We start from the raw sequence: 23,572 nt of genomic DNA, 5'->3' as shown, positions 1-23,572 counted from the left end.
CAATTCATTTCCAACCATGTGTTGATATCAGGGGCAATGCTACAGAAGTGTGCTGCAGTGTGCTGACCCTGGGTGCAGGAACTGTCACAGTCACAAGTCCCAAGTAAGGATCAATTCAAAACCCAACAGCAGCTTCACCATCATCATGGATTGTCATTAGCAGAGCCGAAGAGTTCAGCCACCGTGCTTTGTAGCCATGGATAAGTTTCTCCAGTTCCTGAGGAAGCCTGAGGACACCACAGAGCAGTCTGCCCAGAGCTACAGAGGGGAAAGTCTGCGAAGCCCCATAAGACTCCAAGGGTCAGCATCCCTTTGGGCCATTCAGATTTTTACTTGAATGGCTTTAAAACTGTCATTCTAATTTCAGATAAATGATGAAATATTGCTAAATATCCACAGTTCCACAGTTGCATATCAACACCTGCATTTAAAAAAAAAAAAAATTCTAAAGTGCCACTACATATTTTTAATGCTTAAGGAGAAAGCTATATTGAGTAGACTTCCTGCTTTGATATTTTTTGCTATGGTTAACATCAGAAAGATGGCATGTTTTTGATGAATTTTCTCCAAAGGATTACTTCCCAGTAAGAGTCCTTCTGTGAAAGAGCTCAAATTGTGGGTGTGAATGAAAATGAAGGCTATAAGCTACCACTCATAGTCTGTTATACAACATTTTCTTCACTCCAATTTACCCTGTTTGCAAAGTTGCTGTATTTGGTGCTTATACAGCCTATATTCAGTTCCTCAGCTCATTTCAAAACATCCACTACACATAGCAATTAGTGTCATTTTATTATTATTATTATGAATGGCATAAAATCTAGTTTGCAGCAGGAAGCAAAGTAATTTCAGGGAGAAAAAACAGAGATAGGAGACAGGAAGCTCAGCTTGGTAGTATTTTTAAAGCCAACCAAAGTTGCTGTTTTCTGCAGTACCAGCATACATGAACCCTCTAGCACCTGTTCTTTTTCTTAAAATGTAAATTTTAAAGACATTAGAGATGGCATTAATACTAAGCACCAGAAGACAACATTAAAAAAAGGCTCCAGAGTAAAACCCCATTGCCTTCCTATACAGAAGGCCAAACATCTTCGTATATCGCAACTCCAAGGGTAGATTTTGGCTGTTAAAAACTCACGCAGCTAGTACTGAGTCACTAGAACTGCAAGTATCCCTAAGCAGAATCTGGCCTTAAGGTTTCCCTCTGTATTTTCCCTCACAGATGATTTTGAGCAGCAGAATGGGGTGTTAATTACTGCAATCTGTTGATGGTTTATTTTAAGGAACAGTTACATCACATTCAAGATCTTTACTTATGTTACAATTGTGATTACATCAGTTGCAATTTGCTACCCTTGTAAAAGCTGCTTCCTGTCCTTGGTTCATAGAGGTTTATATGTGGTTTTAAAACAAAACCAACAACAACAACAACAACAGATAGAAATAGTTTTCCCCTCAGCTTTCTTTCACGTTGGTATTAACTGAAGACAACTCATATAGTATCATAGAATCACAGAATGGTTTGGGTTGGAAGGACCTTAAAGATCACAGAATCACAGAATCGTCTAGGTTGGAAGAGACCTCCAAGATCATCTAGTCCAGCCTCTGCCCTAACACTAACAAGTCCTCCACTAAACCATATCACTACATATCACCTAGTCCCAACCCCCCTGCCATGGGCAGGGACACCTCCCACCAGACCAGGTTGCCCAAAGCCCCATCCAGCCTGGCCTTGAGCACCTCCAGGGATGGGGCATCCACAGCTTCTCTGGGCAGCCTGTGCCAGTGCTTCACTACCCCTACAGTGAAGAATTTCCTCCTAATGTCTAGTCTAAATCTGTCCATTACCAAAGTGGCTGACTGAATAAAAGTTTTTAGCATTTTTATTCTTGAAATATTTTTGTAGGAAATATTTCTAACCTCCCATAACAGAGATACAAAACTTGTGTACATGAAGACGAGGTATTCCCACCTCACATCATGGACTAGGTTGCAGACAAATCCAAATCAGTGCAGTACTTATTTTGGAAATGGAAAGAGGCAGTTGATAACTAGAGGAGCTCTCTCGTGCTCACTGTCTCTCTGGGTGCTCACTATGTTGTTGAGCAGAGCCAGATCTTTGGTATCCGATTCTGTTAGGTAGTCTGAGCTGAGTAGGTTTAGGTACCATCCATCTCTTTAGCTCCTGCTTGCTTGGCATGTATTTTTGACACCAGCAATGTACTTGTGACCAGTTTGATTTTAAGTACATTGCAAATCAATCTCCAAAATTCTGAAAGTGGGGGAGAAGGGGAACATGATGGACAAGTGCCACGGGAGCTGTGAGGGCAATGTGGCCATGCAAGTTGAAAGAACTTCAGCTCTACAGAAAAATCTCCAAGCCTAAACAGCCACATCTGGGAAAAACACAAAATGCGTGGTTCTGCATCACAGGAACATGATGCCCGCTTCCTTTCCTTTTCCTGGGATTTGCTCTGTTCTTCTTCATCTCCTCCCCCATTTCTCTTCACTTTCCACTCTTATCTGCTTCTGCTTTCTTTACTACATGCAAGTTCAGTGCCAAATCTGTTCCCCAGCTCAAAGAATATGTCCCTTTCTCTATGTATTTTTCATGTCTTTCTCTGTTTTGCCTTTCCTCCTGCGGCTTTTCTCTTTAGTTCCAGGTTTTTTACACAAGAAACAATTTCTCTGAGCCTAGACACCCTCCAGCAAAATCAGCTCAAGTTGTTCTATACAAATGACCTCCAGCACAGGAATACTTGTTCTAAAAGCATGTGTAAACGTGACCTGGTGATGAAAAAAAAACTGACCTCAAAAGAAACTGAGAGATCTTTAGGCAGTCTGTGGTACCTGACATCAGGTGTTAGGGTGACACCAGGGCCCACAGGAGTTGATCAAAAATCATACATCTTTGCTTACTGGGGATACCTAGGACTGTCAGTTTTCTCCTTACATGTCTCTTCAATGTTGCTTTTGTTTCTGAAACTCTCTTAAACCAACACAAGTGCCTGTCCTTTTCAAAGTCATGTTAAAACAATGCCCAACATCTAAGAAGTTATGCTTTAGAGTGCAGTACATATAATCAACAGTGCTGTCATTGTGCCAAAGCTTGATTTTTTTTTCCCTTGATTTTTTTTTCCCTCTGACTCACAAAATAAAATCATCCTTGTAAACATAAAATGTAATCTTATAAAACAATCCTTTCAGCAGAGCCCTAGATGGAGCAACCTGTTGTAGAGTTAAACATACCCAAGAACAAATGGTTCTCAGTGCCTGTCAGAAGCTAGAAGCTTTATTCTTCTACACAGCATTTCGCCTTTTTCCTTTTGCTAAGCCCAGCTCTGTAATAACATTCTGCCAAACTAGGAACATCAGCTCAGGGTGGGAGTCCCTTGGCTAACATTACCCTGTGGGTAAAAATACTGGTATGGAAAAGGTTACACCAAGAAAAGAATATCTACCTCAGCCCATGTTATGTTTCTTTGTTGAAGTGGTGAAATTATATTGATGGAAAAGTACCCACAGAGACTCTGCCTGCACAAAGGCATTCAGCTGACACAGATCTGATCACATGGGTAAAGCAGAAACAGGTTTCTAGCAAAAGCAATGCATTTATATTGGCAGAGTGACGTTCATAAAACCATAATCCTAAATGAGTCATATGCACTGGACTATGCAACACACAGAAAGTACATATCTTTACTGAGGAAGTTTTACTATCTAAGGTCTCAGTCCTATAATCTAATTTATTTACACACACTAAAACTTCCCTTTAGTGAAGGACATGGGAATTCTCTTTGCTAATGGGGTGAACCTGTCCCAGATAATACAGCAAAAGTACACATTATTACTGGTAGCTGATTTTTGTGCTCACAGCTGGGATTTCATTTTTTGAGGATGCTGTCTTGCATGAGAACAGAGCGTTCGGAGGTAGCCACAATTCATTCAGCAGCAGACTGTTTGTGGTACTTGAGAGTGACATGTCATTGCTGTAGAGAACTGTGAGGTGTTCTCTCCGAGGAGCTGACATTGTTTTTGTGAACAAAATGCTGGAGACACCACAGCCCCTCACTCCGTCACACTGGAGATTCAACAATCATAGGAGTAGCAAGATCAAACAGAGCATCTGATTTAATTCTTCCATTCCTTTTCCCTCTATCCTGGCTATATTGCAGTTCCTAAGACATCTGGGAGGTTGTGAATCAACGCAGATACTCTTGTCCTTCACATGTGTAGACACATCCTCAGTAACAGAGTGGGGAATCGGTGCAAATGTATCCATTGATCCCTTTCACAATTCAGCCACAAACCAATTTAGTGTAAGATTTATGTGATGTTGGGAGCAGCAGTTGTTGCTTGAGCAGTGATATAATTAGGGATGTTTTAAGTGTTCAGGGGAAAATGAAAGAGTAGTGTTTCTTTTAACAAAGAGTAAAAAGACACCAGTGGGGCAATAATGCTTTTATTGTCTGCATAGTACCAGTGGCCTAAATATTTTAGCCATAAATGGTCTTTAAGCTCCAGTAGTTTGCAATAAAAACAATCATTACTGCAATGGGCCATGTCATCATTAAAAACAGGGCTGTTTTTCTCTCTTTAAAACCGACCACGGACAAACTTCTCACACTTTCAGTGCAGCATGGAATCTGTATCATTAAAGAGGCTACAAAGTAAAGCAAACCAATCTAACCATAATGTAAGAATCATAGAATCAGCATGGTACATCCAAAAAGTACCTCTGTCCAAGCAGCTCAGCGTGTGCTGCCAGCAGCAGGCAGTGACACCCTGGAAAAAAAAAAAAAAAAAAAAAAGCTAGCATTTCATTTCGTTTTACATTGTAATACGTGTGTTATGATTTATCCATGCAGGTAGACTTTAACTTGTCTTTTCACCTAGCTCTATCAAAAGAAGGACAAGTGCAGAAATGTCCTGCTCTCTTGGAAATTACTATATGAAAATACTTCCACTGCAATGCAAAAGCACACAGCTCCTGCTTCTTTCTGTTCACTCCCCTAGTAGTCCAAATCCTGCAGTTCCTGTGAGCAGAACAAACTTGTTTAGACCTCCATATTATTGGTGGCAGGCTTTTGCACTACCTCTTCCTCTTGTCGCACAGGTACCTGCTGGTCACCTGCTCAAAGCCAGTGGGATTCATCGTTCATGCTGTACTCTTCCTACCTTCCACTTTTTAGATAGATCCAAGGTTTCACCTCAGTGCACTGAAAAAGTCAATTCAATTTTTATGAAGCATTAGAAATCAGATCCAGGTATCATATCATGAAAGTAAAATACAGTCCAGTAAAAGAATTGGCTTCTACTCAGATAGTCATTCCTGCACAGCCCTTTCAAAAGGCTTTGCGCAAACTGGAGGGGACTAGGTGTCCCAGCACCTAGATTAGCAAGCATTTCATTCAGCAGCTCAAGCATTTTCACCCAAACAAATTTTACCACCAGCTTTGTACTCTTCTCTACTACACTTAGCTGTCTTTTAAGTTTACAGATCTATTGTTCACAGCTGGTAAGAAATTGATTTTGTTAGCATTTTAAAGCATCAATTAAATCTGTTTTTCTGATGCAGGACTTTTTCAGACCTTTTTGATGTCTGCATTTTCATTATATACATTTATATATATTTTCATTATTTCCATGTAGAGATGGAAAAAGCTAATTAAATAATTGACCTAAGTAATCACATAAAAATATCACAGAAAACATTGCTTTTCTTGTGTGCAGGAGAAGCTTTAAGGTTTTATTTGTTTGTTTGTTTTCTTTCAAGCTAATAGGTAAAACCTGACCTTGTTAGATAGCTTGGCAGCTTAGAGAAGGCTGAAGATTTTATTTTGGCTTGCCAGAAACATAATGAAAAGGAATTCAGATATGTAGTTCAGATCTCATTGAAAAACGGTCTTACCTCTTTTTAAATCATTTTGTTCTTACACCCTACCTTTATAGTGAACAAACATATTTGGAAATTATATTCATCAGCAGTTGTATATTATACTCAATATACTTTGAGTGGTTAACATCACTGTAATGACTTAATACGTGTTATCAGTGATATTAAATATGAACTCTGCAAACATTCTTGATTGACAGCATTATCATGAAAGAAGAATATCTGATGCAAAGCCAAGCCCACTGCCTAGCTTACAAGCGTATGCCAAACTGAAACATAATAACATGAAGCTGAAAATTCTTGAAAATGAAGGTTATAATCCTGCTTACAGTGAAGTAAACTGCTAAGTATTTAGTTCTTTCTTTACAAAAATATCCAACTAGGCCTCCCCAAAAGCATAAGTAGTTTGTCTTTATATAGCCTCAAAGGGCAGGGGAAAAAAAATAGAAAAAAGAAAAAAAAAAAGCCCTTACATTAACAAATAGCAAATCAATTTACATTACTGAATATTCAGAAATTTGAAAGAATGCCTGTATGTCACAACAACCTGTATTTCTTTTTCTTTACTCTTCTGAAGTCCCTAAATGCTCTGATTATACTCAAAAATAATACTTGCAGCAAAATATATCACAGGAAACATCTCTATTTCTGACACAATTTGACCTTGTTTTTGTATTTATCATTTCTCTTTGCTTTTCTGACCGACATTATTGTTTCGTTTCCTAGATACTCTAAAAAAAAAATCATTTGAAAAATAACATTTACCTATTGATGGCTTGAAAGCTCGATTCTTTTGAGGGAAGAGCAAAAGAAAAAAAAAAAGGGAAAAAAAGGAGCGTAGGAGCTAAGTTTGAATAGGTTTTAGCAAGATGTGTGCCAGATTTAGAGCCAGTGAAACTGAGCTGCCTTTATAGATTCATCCTCACTTAAAGTGTACAAAGTCCATAAAAATAGAAAAATTACATCATATTCTGCTGCATCATTCCTTCACTTTTATCTGCATTTTCATATTCACATGTCTATGAAAAATGGCATATGGACTATGAAAACATATTCGTCTATTCACCATGAATCTTGACAGGTTAAATACACACCTCTCTCTGCCAGCATTAGTGAATTAAGTGTTATAGTTAGTAAGAGTGAGTAAAAAGAAACCTGACAGAACTGATTTTTGTCTTAATAATAACCTCCCAGTATGCATCTGTAATACAATAGTCCATACACATATGGCTGGGAGAGTTTCTTACCACATTGCCCATTTTCCAGTGTCCTTTGGTTAACGTTTGAAACACTGCAACTTCCTAATCAATCTCCATATAAGCCAAGGAACTCCTGCAAGAAACCTATGATTTAGGGAGAAGTTTTAAATCTCCTATCCAAAATAGCAATATCTGTGCTTGCTTGCCAAACAAGCGTGCTGTACTCGGGTTGGCAAATTTCAGTCTCTGTTGAAGACAAACTAAGATTTAAAGCCCAAAGTGCCTACCGACCTGAATGATCACTCTGTAACAGGAAGGGGATCGCTTCCTTACTGATAATGATCCTTTTGTAGAGCTCCATTCCCCAAGACAGCCAAAATGCTCCCTTGACCTTGTGCTGGTGCCCCCAGGGTTGCACACCAGCCCACAGCCCATCCGGCCCCGGCCCAGTCTGGAAATAGGGCTGAGATGCAAAGGGGAAGGGGCTGCCTGCCGTAGTGGTGCAGCAGCCAGGCACTCCCCAAGGAACCTTTTCCTACAGGGAGGATGCTAGGTCCCCTTTGTTCTCTGGAGGTGATGAAATTCCTGTCTCATGAGGTGTGTAGCATCACTGGTTTAAAGCCTGTAATGGACTTTACCACACATATTTTCACTTTCCAAAATGCTTTAACAACTGGCAGCAGCACAAAGCTAATATACTGAAAGAAGCAATACATATATAACTTGTGCAGGTGTATAATAACATTACTATACTGTCAGCCTTCCTTATGTCTGCTAGGGTTTTTAATAAAAGACAGCTTAGTGATGTTCTTTCAATTGATGTGCATTGCATTCATTTTTTCAAAGGTAATGTTTGATCTGTATTGTCTCATACAAACCATTCTGCAAAAGCTAAATGAAGGGGGTTTAATAGTGTTTTTCTGCTCACACTTCTATAGCTTTTTCAGAGATGATTACAAATTCATATATCATATCTGAATCTCTGGTTGAAAGGTGAGAAGAATAGAGCATCTCAAGCAACAGTCGTTTACTAAGCCAATTATTCAAATGGCTAAAACATAGGAATACCTACACAGTTATTCACATGGGCTGAGATTTATTCTTAGAGACTTACATTTTGGGAAGAAGAAACTAGAACAGTGAACAGAGTTTACCCTCCCACTAAAACCAGCATTAATGGTAACATTGCTAACAGTGTTTGAAACCTGAGCAGCATCTCCAGCCTGCTTTTCCCTTCCCTTCCTGAAGTATTACACAGAAGAATAAGCTCTACCAGAACATGCAAAATGAAAGATCGGAGGAAAAGTCAAAAGGAAAATGCTAGGCTAGGATACTCTCAACTACATCTTGTCAGTGCTTCAGATAAAATGTTATTCATGCCTTCATCAGTACATCATATTTAATCCGACGTTCCTCCTGATGCTCTTCCTGCCACTTGCTCCCAGGACACTGAATGACTCAGTTAATACTTCAAAAGCACCAGTTTTGCAGATAAAATCTCTGTTTTTCTCTCCTTTCCCTGTGTGTGTGATACAAGTTTTCAAAACCAAATGCTTCAGTGACCAGCATTATCTGATCTGCCCAGGCTACAACAAAAGCACACTATGTTTTTCCCCTCTTCATAGTCAAGATCCAGGCTCTCAAACACAACTCCCATTGAAGCAGGGACATTGGAGCACTGCCTGTGTGCTCGATGCTCTGACCCAGAGTTTGTGACTTTCTGATCTTCCACATCTTTGCACAGTAATATATTATAACTCAGCATAGTCCTTTGTCTACCAAATCAAGAACTGTGACATTTGATATGTGCACCAATGATTTTGTTAGACTCTAAAGCAGGTGCCCCTGGAGGCCAGCCATTTTTGCTTCATGAGGGGATGATGCTTTTGGATACATATTAGCCTTATTATCTACCTAATCTTGTTACCATTGAAATGTGTGTAACAAGTGTTTTAGCACATGGTCAGATTATTTTCTTTAAAATCTACATCAGAGAACTTTGTCAATTATACCTCTTTGACAGAAAGATCTATTAAAACCAAATATTATACATTGCCTTTTCATAAAGCATTTGTCTTATGTTATTCTAAATTACTAAGCCTGTATTTTTTTATTTATTTCAAACTTCCATATCCAGTTATTGTTATGTCATCTTTTCTTGTCAAAACATATCAGTCTTTTAGTCAAAAATGTGTTGTCCATTAGGTTTAATACAATTTTATGTCTTCTATGGTATGGATGCTCTACTAACACTGCTGTTTCAGGACTGCGACTTTTGCAGTGTTGCTGGTGGATACCAGACCTCTGGACATATTTCTTCATTTTTAAATAGCTCACATCTCAGAAAAGTTTCTTACCATCACATAAAAAAAAATATCCAAGTTAGTACAATGATAGTAGGAAACAGGCAAAAAATTGGAAGAAAAAAAAAAAAAAGGTATGTGTTAATTTAGCCATAACTTTACAGTAACTAGCAAAACCCTGGAAGATACAGCAAACCAAGGAGTAGGTTTTTGCATCAGAGTTCCACAAAACTGCCAACAAGAAACAAAACAAAGCTATTCTAGTGACTTAAATGCACCCAAAATAGCAGCAAACTCACAGCCTCTTTGACAGCCCTCATTCTGCATTTGCTGTCTTGCTTCCCTGAAGAAGTTACCTGAGCTTATCAGCTGGGTGAGCTGACCCCCACATTAAGTGTCCACAACACACACCATTGCTTGAGTCCTGCCCGTGTCACATTGCCACGGCAACACAACACTGCATGTGATGTTCTCATTTCTGAGGGTATATAACAGGAACCTAAGTGAACACAGAAATTGTTTTGGTATTGAATCATGAGACTGCTCCTCCGCCTTCTTGTGGCCCTGTGTGGGTGTGTTTTTAGCCTGCCAACACAACAAATTAAAACATTTCTGGTTGCACATACTTTTCTTCTCTCTGTTCTGGCCACTGCTATGTATAACCTGCTAACTTTGCCAACTAGTACAAAAGAATTCAAATAGAAATACAAAATAAAACTTGTTGGAACAGAAGCTCCCAATTCCCATAGCTGAGTTGTAAGCAGGCTGATCAAGAGCACCAGGCAGGACGAAAGAAAAAATGAAGCAGAAAATATAGACTGTGATCGCTTCTGTTTCTCTGAAGTAGTCTGGTAACTCACTGCTTCTTAAACAAAGCAAATTCAAATGAAGCTAGGAGGGTGCAGGACCAGAAAAGAAAAGAGATGTAGTTCTTCATAAACAAGGCAAAATCAAGCTGGGGAATTCGTTGTCACTGATGGTTGTAGATGTTAAGAATTTCTGTACTTCAGGAGGAGAATCCTGACCAGAATCATGGAGAAAGCTGAACAGGCTATGTTTAGTTTCTTATATGCTTGCTGCCAGAGAAAACATAATTAAGCCAATGGACCGTATTCTGACCCACTACAGACACCGTTACATGGTTGTATATGATTCATTTTTCAGAAGAGGTGCAGCTTACAGGTAAATTATTTCTTCTGCTGCTTATTAAGACCTAGAGAATACATATATGACATTATAACGGCAACTGTAACAGGCATTTTCCTCTGCTGAGCTCATGAGTCTTGGCAGTTCCTGGCTAGTGCATGGAGAAGAAGGATACCATTATTTGGTAGGCAACATGAATTGCATGCCTAATTTCCATGTACACTGAAATGAAAATGTACTTGCTAGTGTTTGTACATACAGACATGCTGCCAAGTGCATCAGCAGTTACTTGAGTCACAGCATCTGCTGGGTTTCTGAATCATGTTCCTAACCTTGAATGTAGTAAGGTATTGGAAACATCTTCATATCTGTGCTTTGACTATTATATATCTACATACCTTGGGGAGTGTGAGACATTGGACAGTCATAAGTATCTCACTAAGAGAATCATGCTCTTCTTAAAGAACACTTCATGATTGAAACATGGCTTCATTTGTGCTGCAGGGTATACTGACACATGCAGTGGTCCCTCAGTGCAATCCAGTGTTAAAAAGTTGTTCTTTCTCTTCCCACACACAAACACACCAATATACCTTTTTGCTTTATTCTTTGAAATATTTCAAATATTTGATCTATTTTCCTTATCTGACCAACATCAGCCATGGAGCTCAGGGCTGCTATTCAAAGGGACCTTGACAGGCTGGAGAGGCAGGCTAATGGCAAAATCAGGAAGTTCAACATCCTATTCTAGAGGAATAATAAGTCCATGCAGCACTTCAGATGGGGAATTAACTGGCTAAAGAGAAACTTCACCTAAAAGGAGCTGCAGGCTACAGGCTGCATGTGCAACAACCTGAACATAGGTTAGCAGTGTGCTCTTGTGGCACAACTGCAAACCACGCTGTAGAAAGTATGCAGCCAGCAGGTCCAGGGAAGTGATGTTCTTGGTTGTTGTAAGATGATGTCTGAGCACCGTGTCCAGTTTCCATCTTGCAGTATGATTAAAAAGACATGAAATGCAGGAGCAAGTAGAACAGAGAGCCATCAAGGTGGTGCACATCTGGTAGCTGGAGCACAAAACCTGTAACTAGAGGCTGACAGATCTGATTCTACTCAGCCTTAAGAAATGAAGGCCAAGGGAGACTTTGTTGCTGTCTACAAATGCCTAATGCAATGGTATAGAGAAGACAGAGACAGATTCTTCTTAAAGGCACACAAGGACATTTGTAAAAGGAAATTTCATTTGCTGCAATTTTTAAAAGGAAAATTCCAATTACATATGAAAAAAATTTTGCATCATAATGTTGGTCAAATGCTGGTACATGTTCCCTAGAAAAGCTGTGGAATCTCGGTCCTTAAAGATATTCAAAGCTAGACCTGAGCAGCTTGCTGTAAGTTGACCATGCTTTAGGCAGGACAAGTTGATGTCTATACAGCTGATATTCAGAGGTACCTTCCAGCCCAAATTAAACTATTATTATGTTATTTCTCCCCAGTGACAACACATTTTAAAACATTGTAAATAACTACTCATTTAAGTAATGGATAATGTCTGTACTCTCCCCTCCAACCATAAACCCACTAAATCACTACTAACAGAAAGGAAAAAAAATCTTAAAACAAAACAGGCAAACCAGATGAGTGTATTCAGATCTCTGTGTTCTTAGTCAAGGTCTAGAACAAGGCAGAACAGGTTTACCCCACAGGTCCGTATTGCCAACTATCCTACCTCAGGGGAATAGCGAGAAATCTGACTTGCATTTAACATTAGATTGAATGAGTGACTGGAACTTACTTACCCTCAGCCGTCACTGGACATCTACACAGGAATGGCTCAAAGCTCCAGATGGAACATCGTTTTTCAGGCCAGCACATAAAAGTGATCTGAAATCTTCAGTAACAGTTAATACAGTAAAATCAACTAAAGTACTGGAGGAAAGGGCTTGTCTTAGAAGGACTGTCTCTAAATATCATCCTCTAGTATGTATACCTCAGAGGCTTATTAAAGAAATAGGTAAAACAGAGGCATCATTCCACTAAATGCCTTCTCTGCATCTAGCAATCAGTTTCAAGAACTTCCTGAACCAACTTTATCACTATGCAATAAATAAATAAATAAATAACCACTGACAGAGGTAACATTTGCTCTATCTTTCTTTTTAATGCGCTTACACTTTTACCTCCTAAAAACGCTGTGGCAAAGAGTTATATGATTTACACCAGGCAAGAAAATGCTTCTTGCTTTGGTGTAAGAAATTCTAGCTGATTATTTTGTCAGGTGCTTTGTAGGTTTTGTTTTCTAATGGTACAATGAATACAATGGGGCTACGCAACATCTCTCAGCTCTGCATGCCCCTCCCTCTCTCTCACTCACTGCAGAATGGTGTGTTTGGCAGTGTCACATGCACTCACTCATACCCAACATATTTCTAAAGACAAGACGGAGTTCATGGTTGAATCAGTATTTCACTCTACATATGACCTGGTCTAAATTAATAGGAAATCTGTGGGGAGAAAAGAAAGTGGAATCATAAATATCGCTAACTGGTGTCATTGGGAAAGAGCCTGCCATTAAGGCATGCTGCTATCTACAACAACAGGTGTTAGGGGAAAGCCACAGGATACTCACTTTACACTCCAGCTGGCTGCCTGAGGCATAACAAAATTGAACGTGAATTCCCTATGAATAAAATATATTCATAAGTGTCATTTTGTTCTGAGTATTGCCACTTGTTATTTGATGCAGAGAAAGCAAGCAGTACAGTTGTGGACAACAGCATAACCTGTGAGCAAGTTGATAACTGTTTTTACTTGTATTAACATGGGAGGAAAGAACACACTAATCTTCCTTTTTAAATGTTTGACCTCTGTACTTGGAGATCTATATTCTTTAGCTCCACATAATCTTTTAAACTATAAGTAGCATTGGGCACATGCAAAAAAATCTGACCACACAAAACCAAAGCAAGAGCATTAGATTCAGATACAGTCTTCTCAGGATTAAAGCACACCCTCTGGCTTAATCTCTGTGCCAAAAAGGATGATCTCTGAATTAGTGTATCATTAAGATATGTAAGCAATTCTGTAGCTCTAAGCAAAATAGACATAGTTGAACCAACCACATGCTTTCAGACATTTCTACATTGAGGACTGTAGTCACACAGAATGTTATCCTCTATAATACTACATGTTTGTCTGGCCATGACACAGGATTCCTAATTTTACACTGTCAGAAAGAAAGCAAACAGATGAACTTTACACACAGATCTCAATACTTTTGCTGCATCCTGCTTACTTTTAAATGCAAAAAGGACTTTGAAACAACACCATTATCCCAATGTGCCCATCTTACATACGCCTTTAGGAGCTGGTTCATTCAAATCAAAAATTAAAGTTTGATCCTCCCATAACTGTGTTTGAACCTTTTTCAAGAGGTTTTCTTCCTTTATGTGCTATGAATAATTCTGTTGTTCAGAGACTTTGCAGCTGTTCAAGTTGCAGCTCATCTTTGAGTAGCTTTGCCAAGATATAGCCTCGCACTCATGCACATGTGCCTGAATGTGGAGACACATACACACACACAAACTTTCGAGAAACAGAATGGTAAAATATAGACAATCTAATCGGTGTAATAATCTGTTCCCAGGAAAAAATGCTTTGTCATGTTTGGCATGCCTCGTTAGCAAACTTATCATTTTAAGCAAATAATGAGTCCAGAAAAAAAAATAATAAAAAAAAATCCAATCATTTAGAAAGTTTGCTCTGCTGGGTTGATTTATCCAAGACTTTCTGTCTATCAGCATCCTGACCTATCTACCTAAATATAAGTTGAATGGACTCTTCCCCATTCTTTACTATCAGAGTCCATGCAGAAATCCCATTCATAAGGAAGAAGCAGCAGAATGTGAAAGGCAGAAGTAGGGATGTTTTCTAAAGACTTCAGCAGTTTAGAGGCCATAAACAGAGAGAGTGGACAACTCATCTTCTACCAGCTACCACGTAACCTCAGACTGGACTTTGCTTCCTCTCTCATAGTTTGCTGCAGCTCACGACTACATTTCTCCTTTTCAGTCATCTCCACCACCCTAATTTCTTACCTGGAAATGTTTTTTCATTCCTGCCACCAGGACTTAATTATCTTCAAGGTCTTCCCAACCTAAATGATTCTATGATTCTACCATCCCGCCTGCCTTCCTACTACCATAAATAATACCATACTACCATAAATCCTACATAAATAATACAACTTAATAAAACTGCAAAGTTTGACCAAATTAAAGTTAAAATAACAAAGACTGCAAACTCAGAAAACTTATATCAGAAAACCTGTCCAAAGCTGAAGTTCAAAAACGGAGTTCCAATTTCATCTTTATTGTCCCTTATATTTGTCAGAAACTAAGGCCTGGTACAGAGTGATGCTTTGTAAACATCTGACTGCAGAACAAAACAAGTTTCCCCATTTCACAGTAGCTTAATGATTCATATGGGCAAAATATTTGCAATTGTCTAATAAAAATATTAAACCAGGGATGTTAATGCTGTGCTGTCATTATCAAATGATCAGTTTGATAGAAGCTGAAGTCGTTCAGCAACTAATGCTGGAAGGCTCAGCTGAAGAACATTTTCTTCTTCGTGAGCTACAAAGTGAATCTACAATCTTGGCTCCTCTGTAATTAAGGAAGGAGTTAATGACTTGTAGCTGATTGCTTGCTACCATGGATTCATTTGGACAATTGTTAATACTTGCTATTCAGAAACAGACTCCGTTATTTGCATTTTTTACTGAAACTTATATTGATGGAGTATGTTGACCAGTCACACCCTTGTCATATGCGATAATTTTTAAGAAGCATGCTAAAGAATAAATAGACCAAAAATATCACTACCATTCTCTTCCATCGTTCCATATTGAGTGACCTCATTGTCTCGCTCCAGACAAGAAGCTTCTTTTAATAAAGTCTTTATGGTGCCCAGCACAAAGTATTTTCAGAATCTGGTTGAGCTTTTGGGTGCTCTGACAGTGCCAATAGCAAACTACAATAATAGACAGTAAACCAAGAAAATTATGTTCTGTGTGATTCACTCTGAAATGAAATGCATGCTCTGAACTTTCATAAAGGAGAGGTATTCAGTATACTAATCGAACTGTAGCCAGAAGGAAAAGAGAAACAGTAACTCATCAAAAAATCCTCACACTCAGTGTGAAATCTCAGGAGTTTCAGAAATGGATCTCCTTAAATACTGGTTGCTTCACCTACACAGGACTTGTAATACATTCAAACACCATACTCCCATACTACCATCTGTCACTGGGTCAGTATAGAAGTGTCCAACTAAATTGTGCTAACAATTTCTGAATGATGCTTAGCAGACCTATGTTTGACTTTGGGGAGGCACTACGGGGATAAATAAAGGGCAAAATCCTGCCTCTCTTACTTTCATAAATAGCTCTATTTTGGGGGAATAGAATGATTTAGTCACATAAAGTCAGTGGGACTACACTTGACATGGTCTACTGGGCACTGGGATTAATATGGAAAAGGTATCCAAAAAAGATGCTTTGGATTAAGGAAATTTGGTCTGTTTTGTGATTTTCCTTCTACAACTGTTTTATAATGACATGTTTACATTCCAGGAAATTCAATTGGTAGGAAAAATACATAAGTTTTTACACATGAAGCATGGTTTTCTGTAGGTAATATACAAGACATGAGGCTTGCTTTTATTTTTTGTCTTTATCTCTAAGCAGGCTACTGCTAGCTAGTTTTCACAGGTCACTGCCTTTGAATTCTGTAAGTGTTCTGCAGTTAGTGCCTTACATCAGCTATTACAATAAAGAAAGTAAAGAAACTAAGATCTGAGCTGTTAAGCAGCAAAATGCAAGGGGCCTCAAAAACTAGGCATATTAAATATTCAGATCATAGAGGCCACTCACCCATCCATTTAAAAAGTGTGACAACAGGGACTCGGATTATTATAGTATCATTCTTGTACGCAGTGTTTTCTTCAGCTGCACTTTTCTGACCCAGATATTTTCAGTGTGGTTCTTAATGGGGAAAGCTCACGGAAACAGCCAGAAGAGGTCCTCATTCATACAGTGATGTCTCGTTAATTTTTGTGCTTTTCCAAATTCAGATACAGTTGTTCTGACAGACAGCTTCTCAGGAGTTCAGAAAAGGAAGGTGGAGCAAAACAGCATGATAGGATGCTTCCATATCAGGCGATATTTATGAACTTTGAAAACTTTCCTGACAGGTAGCACTTGATAGGAGAACACTGCAGGAAAGGATGAGTAAAATTTGCCTGCTACAGTGAACTGCCTTAATTGTTCCTTGTTCTTGAACAATGAAGACTGAACAGTCCTGAAGATCTTTTACCAAGGGAGCTTTCCTCTCATCTCCGTGCCACATTCACATGACAACATTAATGAGAGGGACAGCATACAAAGACAGGAAATCCCAATCAGGAGTAGTGAACATGAAGAATTCACCTTGAGAAAAGCATCCTTAAGTCTGTATGCAGCAAAGAGCTCTGAAGCTGTTAATACTGCATGTGAAAGAGCATCAAGTCACTGCAGACAATTTGAGGGGGGGGGAATAAAATATATAAATATATATATATTACTAAATCAGTACACAAACTTAGATGCCACACATTTTGCATACTGAGTACGTTTCCAGTTATCCCATCTGGAAGAGCGTATACAGTAAACTTCCACAGCAGTAAGACAAGGGTAACTAAAATTATCAAAGACATAGAGAAAATAGTTTGTGTTAGCAGAAACTAAAATAGTATTCTCTGATTTAGAAAGCCATTGAGACAACATCCAAATATGAAGGGTGAGAAATGATTCCTTATTTATATCTCTTGTATCTAGGGCACTATTTTCAAGCAGAAGTTTTAAATCAAAACAAAAACAAACACACACATAAAAAGCATTTATTCTTAATTATTTTTAAGCAAAGCATGTGAATCAGATTTGAAACATAAAGATGTCACTGAGGCCAAACTTACAAAGAGGTTCCAAAAGGCTGATGGAAAATAAGTCCATCAAGACTTCTTGATAATTTGAAAGCAGTTCAGGCAGTCATTAACAGATTTTTACCGGAACCTGAAAGAACACAGTGTTCAGTCATTTCCTTCAACCCTTTCCTTAGAACAGAAGTATTATCAGACAAGATATTGGGCTAAACAGGCCTTTGGTCTGATCCAGTACAAGAGTTTCTACATTCTTGTCTACACAGAGCATCCCCTTCCATATCTATTTACAGAATAGTTGAAGTGCTATAAGTTTGGTAGAACCCCTCTGAATGGAGCACCTCTGTCAGGTTACTTTACCTACAGAACTCTAAGTAAAAAGAAAAGAAAGATTAATAGTAATAATAATAAAAAAAAAAGTACCAAGAAAAAATAAATAAGTTCAGCGCATTTGGAGACTTCTGCCAAATAAAATCAGCGACAGTGAAAGGAAAAAACATTTTTCAGGATTTTTTATGGATTTTCAACATCCACCCATTTTCAACAGTTTCAGTAATTACTTACTGATTATTCATACTGTTTCACAATGTAGTAAGAGGAGGGGTTCCTTCTATTATTATTTGAAAGGAAAAGTACTTAACCATTCACATTGCATCAGGAGGGGGCAGGTCTGATTTCAAGCTTATTTCACAACATTCCTGGTGTTAACTAATAACATCTGAGCCCCAAAATAATGATCCATCCTGCCAGACACTTGCATCTGTTTATAAATATAACTGCTAGGATATATTAATGTACTGTGAAAGCATATACTGTCTGAACACATTGTATAGTTCAATAATGGAAGAAAATAGTGAAAAAGGAAAAAAAAAAAAGAGAGAGAGAGAAAAGAGAAAAGCTGAAAAGGATGAAGGAGATGAAAAAAAACTGCTTTTAGGTGCATGAATCCAACAGACCATCACCTAAAAAAACCCACCCCACTAAGGATAACCTAAGATTTTTAACTACCCTGGATTTTGTAAATTTCTTGTATCTAAATATATAAAATAATAATATTTTTCTGGTGACTATTTTCTCAGATCCGCTTTAAAAATCCACTCTGCTTTTCTGCCTTACTGAAAATAAGTTAGTCCAAAAGTTGCCTATTTCATTTAGCCAATTACCTACCAACATTTTTTCAATTGCTTATCCAGTTTTCGCTTCAGTATATTTAGATAGCATCATTGATATCAGGACCATCACCTGTTCTTTGGCTCACATTGAGCTCCTTTTAAAAATATTCCAAGGAGTTTTTCTCATTGCTGAAATGAAATTCAAGTTTCTCATTTTTCACTTATAATTCACTGCATAATTCTTCACAAGTCTCTACTTAGTTCTTACCCCTGACATGAAACAAGATAGCAGACACAGAAAAGAATTTTCTCATGAGTCACCTGCTACTCTTTTGCCAAAGTCCTATACGAAAATTGAGGGCAATTTTCTGCAGAGCTCCCCTGACAGGTGGGCTCATTTGCAACGTGAACTGTAATGATTTCTTCCTATCAAGCACTCAACAGCTTATTCATTTCTTTAAGTTGCTGCAAATCCTTACAAACATTCAAGCAAGAGCATAAAGGGATTTTGTTCCTTTTAAATATACTAATGAGAATTACAAACATTTCCCCTTACATTGGTAGGAAGACTTGGCTATAACTGAGACCTACCATTACTTTTCTGAAATTCCCTAAAGCCATTTTTGCAGACAAAAGTAGAACCAGTCAGTAGCAAGGTAATAAAATAATAATAATAACAATAACAATAATAATCCAAAAATGTTTAATGATCTTCTACAAAGATGTTAATATCATTAAATTTATTACATAAGTTTGGAGTACAAAAGATTTAGGTAAAAACAATTTATAGCTGAAATCATTAACAAAGACTGTTAAAAATTAGTTCCTTTAGAATCAAGAGAACTCTAAAGCTTAATATCTAAATATTAAGAATTACTTGCTGAAGGTATTTTGAGAAGAGAATGAGATCACAAAGAAGGGAACAAGAAAGTTGTAGAGATTTCATTCAAGTTGGCAAATTCAAGCTGCACATTACACAAACTTTACAGCTCAAATTGTGTATTAGATAAATGAATAAACAAGTAATTACCATATTCTTCCTTGTTCTCTACTGGCAGCATCTTGCTCTTGTATAGTTCTTGCTGAACAGCAGATCAGGATTTAGCTGCTGTTCACCCTATCAAATTTCATATATATATAGATATATCCTATAGATACACTAGCTCATACATTCTGTATTTTAGTGTCAGAGTATCTAAAAACAAGATTTTAGTTTTACAAAAGCTAGAGACAAACCTCAGTTTCTAGTCATGCAGACAACTTTACCTGTGCCTCACAAGTCATACACCAGTGAAGCAAGGAAGATTTGCATTCTGAAAGAAGAAAAATATATATGTGTGGGAAAGAGTGCTTAAGTATTTAGATAAATTGCTCTCCCAGCTTTATAGTTCAACTTATGATTAAAAAATAGTGAAAAATAGGATCTGAACATCACTTTCAGAGTTCGGTCTCTTTCAAAAAGCCTCTGGAATTGTATTTTTAAAGGTTTAAAGCATAGGTTTAAACCTTGCTATACTGCATCTTTTGTTTGTTTATTTGTTCAAGTAAAACAAACAAAGGGAAAAAAGGAGATGGAAAATTCAACTAACTGTTGTAGAAGAGGTGTGCACATCATTTGTAAGAGCTTTGAAATTTCATTTCAAAAGAGTTATTCAGTGCAAACAAATAGCATGTTGTAAAAAGAAGGAAAGCAAGGAAACACAAAAGCTATGTAATACTATTTCCCTATGGTACTCGATGTTTTTGTTGTGAACTTAGATTTCATCACATTTTTCTAAATCAACTGTTTACAATGTGAAACTCTGCTGGTCATATTAAGGCAGGAGTGCTGTTCACACTGATGTGTGCTCAGTTACTAGAAGGATGTTTCACCCATTGGAACAAATATATCACTTTTCCATTCAGGAAGAGCAGCTGTTTCTCATGCATACTGAGACCTACTTTTAACACCAATAATACAACATTGCTACTCTACAAATGTTTGTTTTATTCCTAATGCAAAAATAACTTCCAAAATATTTAAGTTATGATACTACTTATACTATAGAAACGATGCTTGAGGAGCCTATGTGTGGGTGTGGGTGTTATCTTAGCTAGTATTATGCTTTTAGCTGGTGCCAGTATTAAAGTATTCATTACAATTCATTTAAGCTTTTTTAAGACATTCATTGATATAAAAAACTCTGTCCTACTGACTGGTGTAATAGCTTTGGTAGACCAGGTATGGTACAAAAGACACAGTGAGTGACCCAAATACTTCTGAAGGCCACATTTATTCTTCCAAAACAGAGAACACAGATCAGTTTCACGTTCATTTGAGATATGAGCTCTGTCCAGCCCAGGCTATGCTCTGGGACAGAAGACACACTAGTGCTAGGGTCCTGTTATTTCCCATACTATCAGACAAAAGATACAATACTGATCTGTATTTTATTTATTTCTTTAACACAAGGATAGCGTAGATTTAAGTCTTGACTAGATTTGGGTTTCTTTTTTTTTCCTCAAGTGTTACTAAAATTCACTAAATCCATTCCTCTTTCTGAATTAAGACCAAAATCAGGAAGATGTATGGTGGAAAAAAAAATCTTAAATTTTTAGCTATTTTGTTAAAAATTTTATTTGGAGCTCTAAGGATCACAGATTGTACTCCTACACAAGAAAAGATCCTTGTTAAATTGTCCTCAGCAGATATTACTCTCACTGTTCTTAATGCAACTGTTAATAGAGATTTCACAGCCTCCCTCAGCACATCTATGCCTGTGCTTGGTTGCACCTTCCAACAAAAACTACTTCCTGATGTCTAACCTCAATATTCCTATTGCATTTAGAGCTCATTGCTTCTGACCTATTCCCAGCAGACTGAGAATTCAGCCCGTTACCTTGCTGTCGGCTCAGACTTCTGCATGCTTGAAGGTGCTCTCCTCTAAGTCTGCTGCTTTCCCTATTTAACAGCTTCAGTTCCTTCTGTCATGGTTCTGGCTGGGATAGAGTTAATTTCCTTATAGAGGCATGTATGATGCTATTTTGGATTTTTGATGAAAGTAGTGGTGATAACACACCAATGTTTTAGTTGTTGCAGAGCAGTGCTCACACAGAGCCAAGAACTTTTCTACTTCTCATGCTGTCCTGCCAGGAGGAGGCTGAGGGTGCACCAGGAGCTGGGAGGGAACAGAGCCAGGACATCTGGCCCGGACTGACCAAAAGGATATCCCATAACATACAATGTCATTCTCAGCAATAAAAGCTGAGAAAGCTTTGAAAGAAGGAGCAAGTGGGAAACATTTGGAGTGATGGTGTTTGTCTTCCCATGAAACACATGATGAGCCCTGCTCTCCTGGAAGCACAGCGAATGAATTCCTGTTTTCACTTTGCTTGCATGCGTGGCTTTTGCTTTACCTAGTAAACTGTCTTTATCTCAACCCATGAGTTCTCGCATTTTTACCTTTCTGATTCTCTCCCTCATTCCACGTGGGAAAAGTGAGTGAGTGGCTGTGCGGTACTTGGCCATTTGTAAGGGTTAAACCACATCTTTAAACATCCCAGATAAGACCTCTGATCTTTCTCATTTATCTTTCCTGGATTCTCTGCTACTGGTCCAGGCCTCACTTGAAGTGCATCACCCCAGCTTAGGTGACAAGCTGAGTTAAAGCATTGCTGTGTTTGAGCTACATATGATTTTAATTTTTATATGTGCCAGTATAACATTTATTATATTGTTTTATAAGTTTTTGCAATGATATATGAGACTAGGGAAAAGACTGAAATACAGTGCCAGAAAACCAAAAACAATAAAACCAAAAATGATCGAAACTGATATTGACAACTTGGAGACTTAGGCTGGAAAAAGAAATTGGGTGGCATTTGATGGGAAGGAATACAACATACTGCACTTAAGCAGGAGTAATCAACTATATAAAATATAAAAACAACTGGCTCAGTTGCGGCTCTGCACCATCCTCTAACATATGAAAAATTGCTGCAAGGACAGAAAATGGCCTACATTTATCTTCTGGATAAATCAAGAAGCAATAAGCTTCAGCTGCAGTAAACTCCTAGGTGAGACATTTGGAAAATTTTTTTAACAGTAAGTATAGTGAAACACTGTACTTAATTGTTTGGAGAGATTATGGAGCCTCCCTCACCAAAGACTTTCAGGAGCAGATTAGATTTTTCTGTCAAAAAAGGTAGCAGACACCTCTGTACACTTTGTGGAAGGTGCATGGATTAAATCCAGATCTTTCCAGCCCCATGTCTCCTAACCATGTTCTAGATATTGAAGATCTGCTGTTAATCACATCCCTGTCAGGTAAAGTGATCTTGTCCTCTGCTCAGTACCCTTGGGCACTACTTGCATAGTTAACATGAGTATTCTTTATTTCGTTGATCAGACCCCAGATGAAAACATCCAGACCCAGGACTAATGCCTTGGAGAAACCCATTAAGGTCCATTCTCTCTATTTTGTCATGAGCTGCTGGTAACTACCATGACTGTGTATTTCCCAACCAGCCACAAAGCTGCTTCGCAGTAGATATCTCTAGGCTGTTTCTTGGCTGTTTTGGAAACTGTCATCTAAGACAATATCAAAAGCGTTATCAAAGACATGCTATTTATAACTGCCTCTCTATGTCTCAAGAGATAATTAGGTTGGTTTGGTTTGGTATGGTTTATTCTTTTCAAGAGATGCTTTCTGTTCTTGATAAATGGATTGCTAATTTGTATTTCTCTGGGTTCAGAAGATATATTTATTGCTCGATGATTCTCTTGGTCCCCCTCTTGCTTCTCTGCTTCTCTTATATTTTCTCTTTAAAAATCATGATTATGGTTTTCCCTTCCCATCTTCTGGAACCTCATCTTGAAGGAGCAGGGACAGTCTCAGCTATCTCGTTAAGTATTCCAGGGTGAGTTTCATCAGGCCCTGCCAATTCACAAGCATCTTT

The 23,572-nt window shown here is 38.1% G+C and overlaps 1 long non-coding RNA gene across 1 annotated transcript; it reads right to left on the bottom strand.

The window, feature by feature from the left end:
- Positions 1–10,856: 10,856 nt before the first annotated feature.
- Positions 10,857–17,903, bottom strand: LOC310893826. The gene is made up of 4 exons (XR_014579336.1): positions 17,559–17,903; positions 13,174–13,224; positions 12,344–12,435; positions 10,857–11,611 (listed from the first exon to the last, which is right to left on the bottom strand). It is a non-coding gene; the product is annotated as an uncharacterized lncRNA (long non-coding RNA).
- Between the last annotated feature and the right edge of the window lie 5,669 nt (positions 17,904–23,572).

Source organism: Anser anser (assembly GCF_964211835.1).
Source record: "Anser anser genome assembly, chromosome: 2".
Lineage (NCBI taxonomy): Eukaryota > Metazoa > Chordata > Aves > Anseriformes > Anatidae > Anser > Anser anser.
Note: the sequence above shows the minus strand (reverse complement) of the source record. Positions and strands in the feature narration are given on the sequence as shown.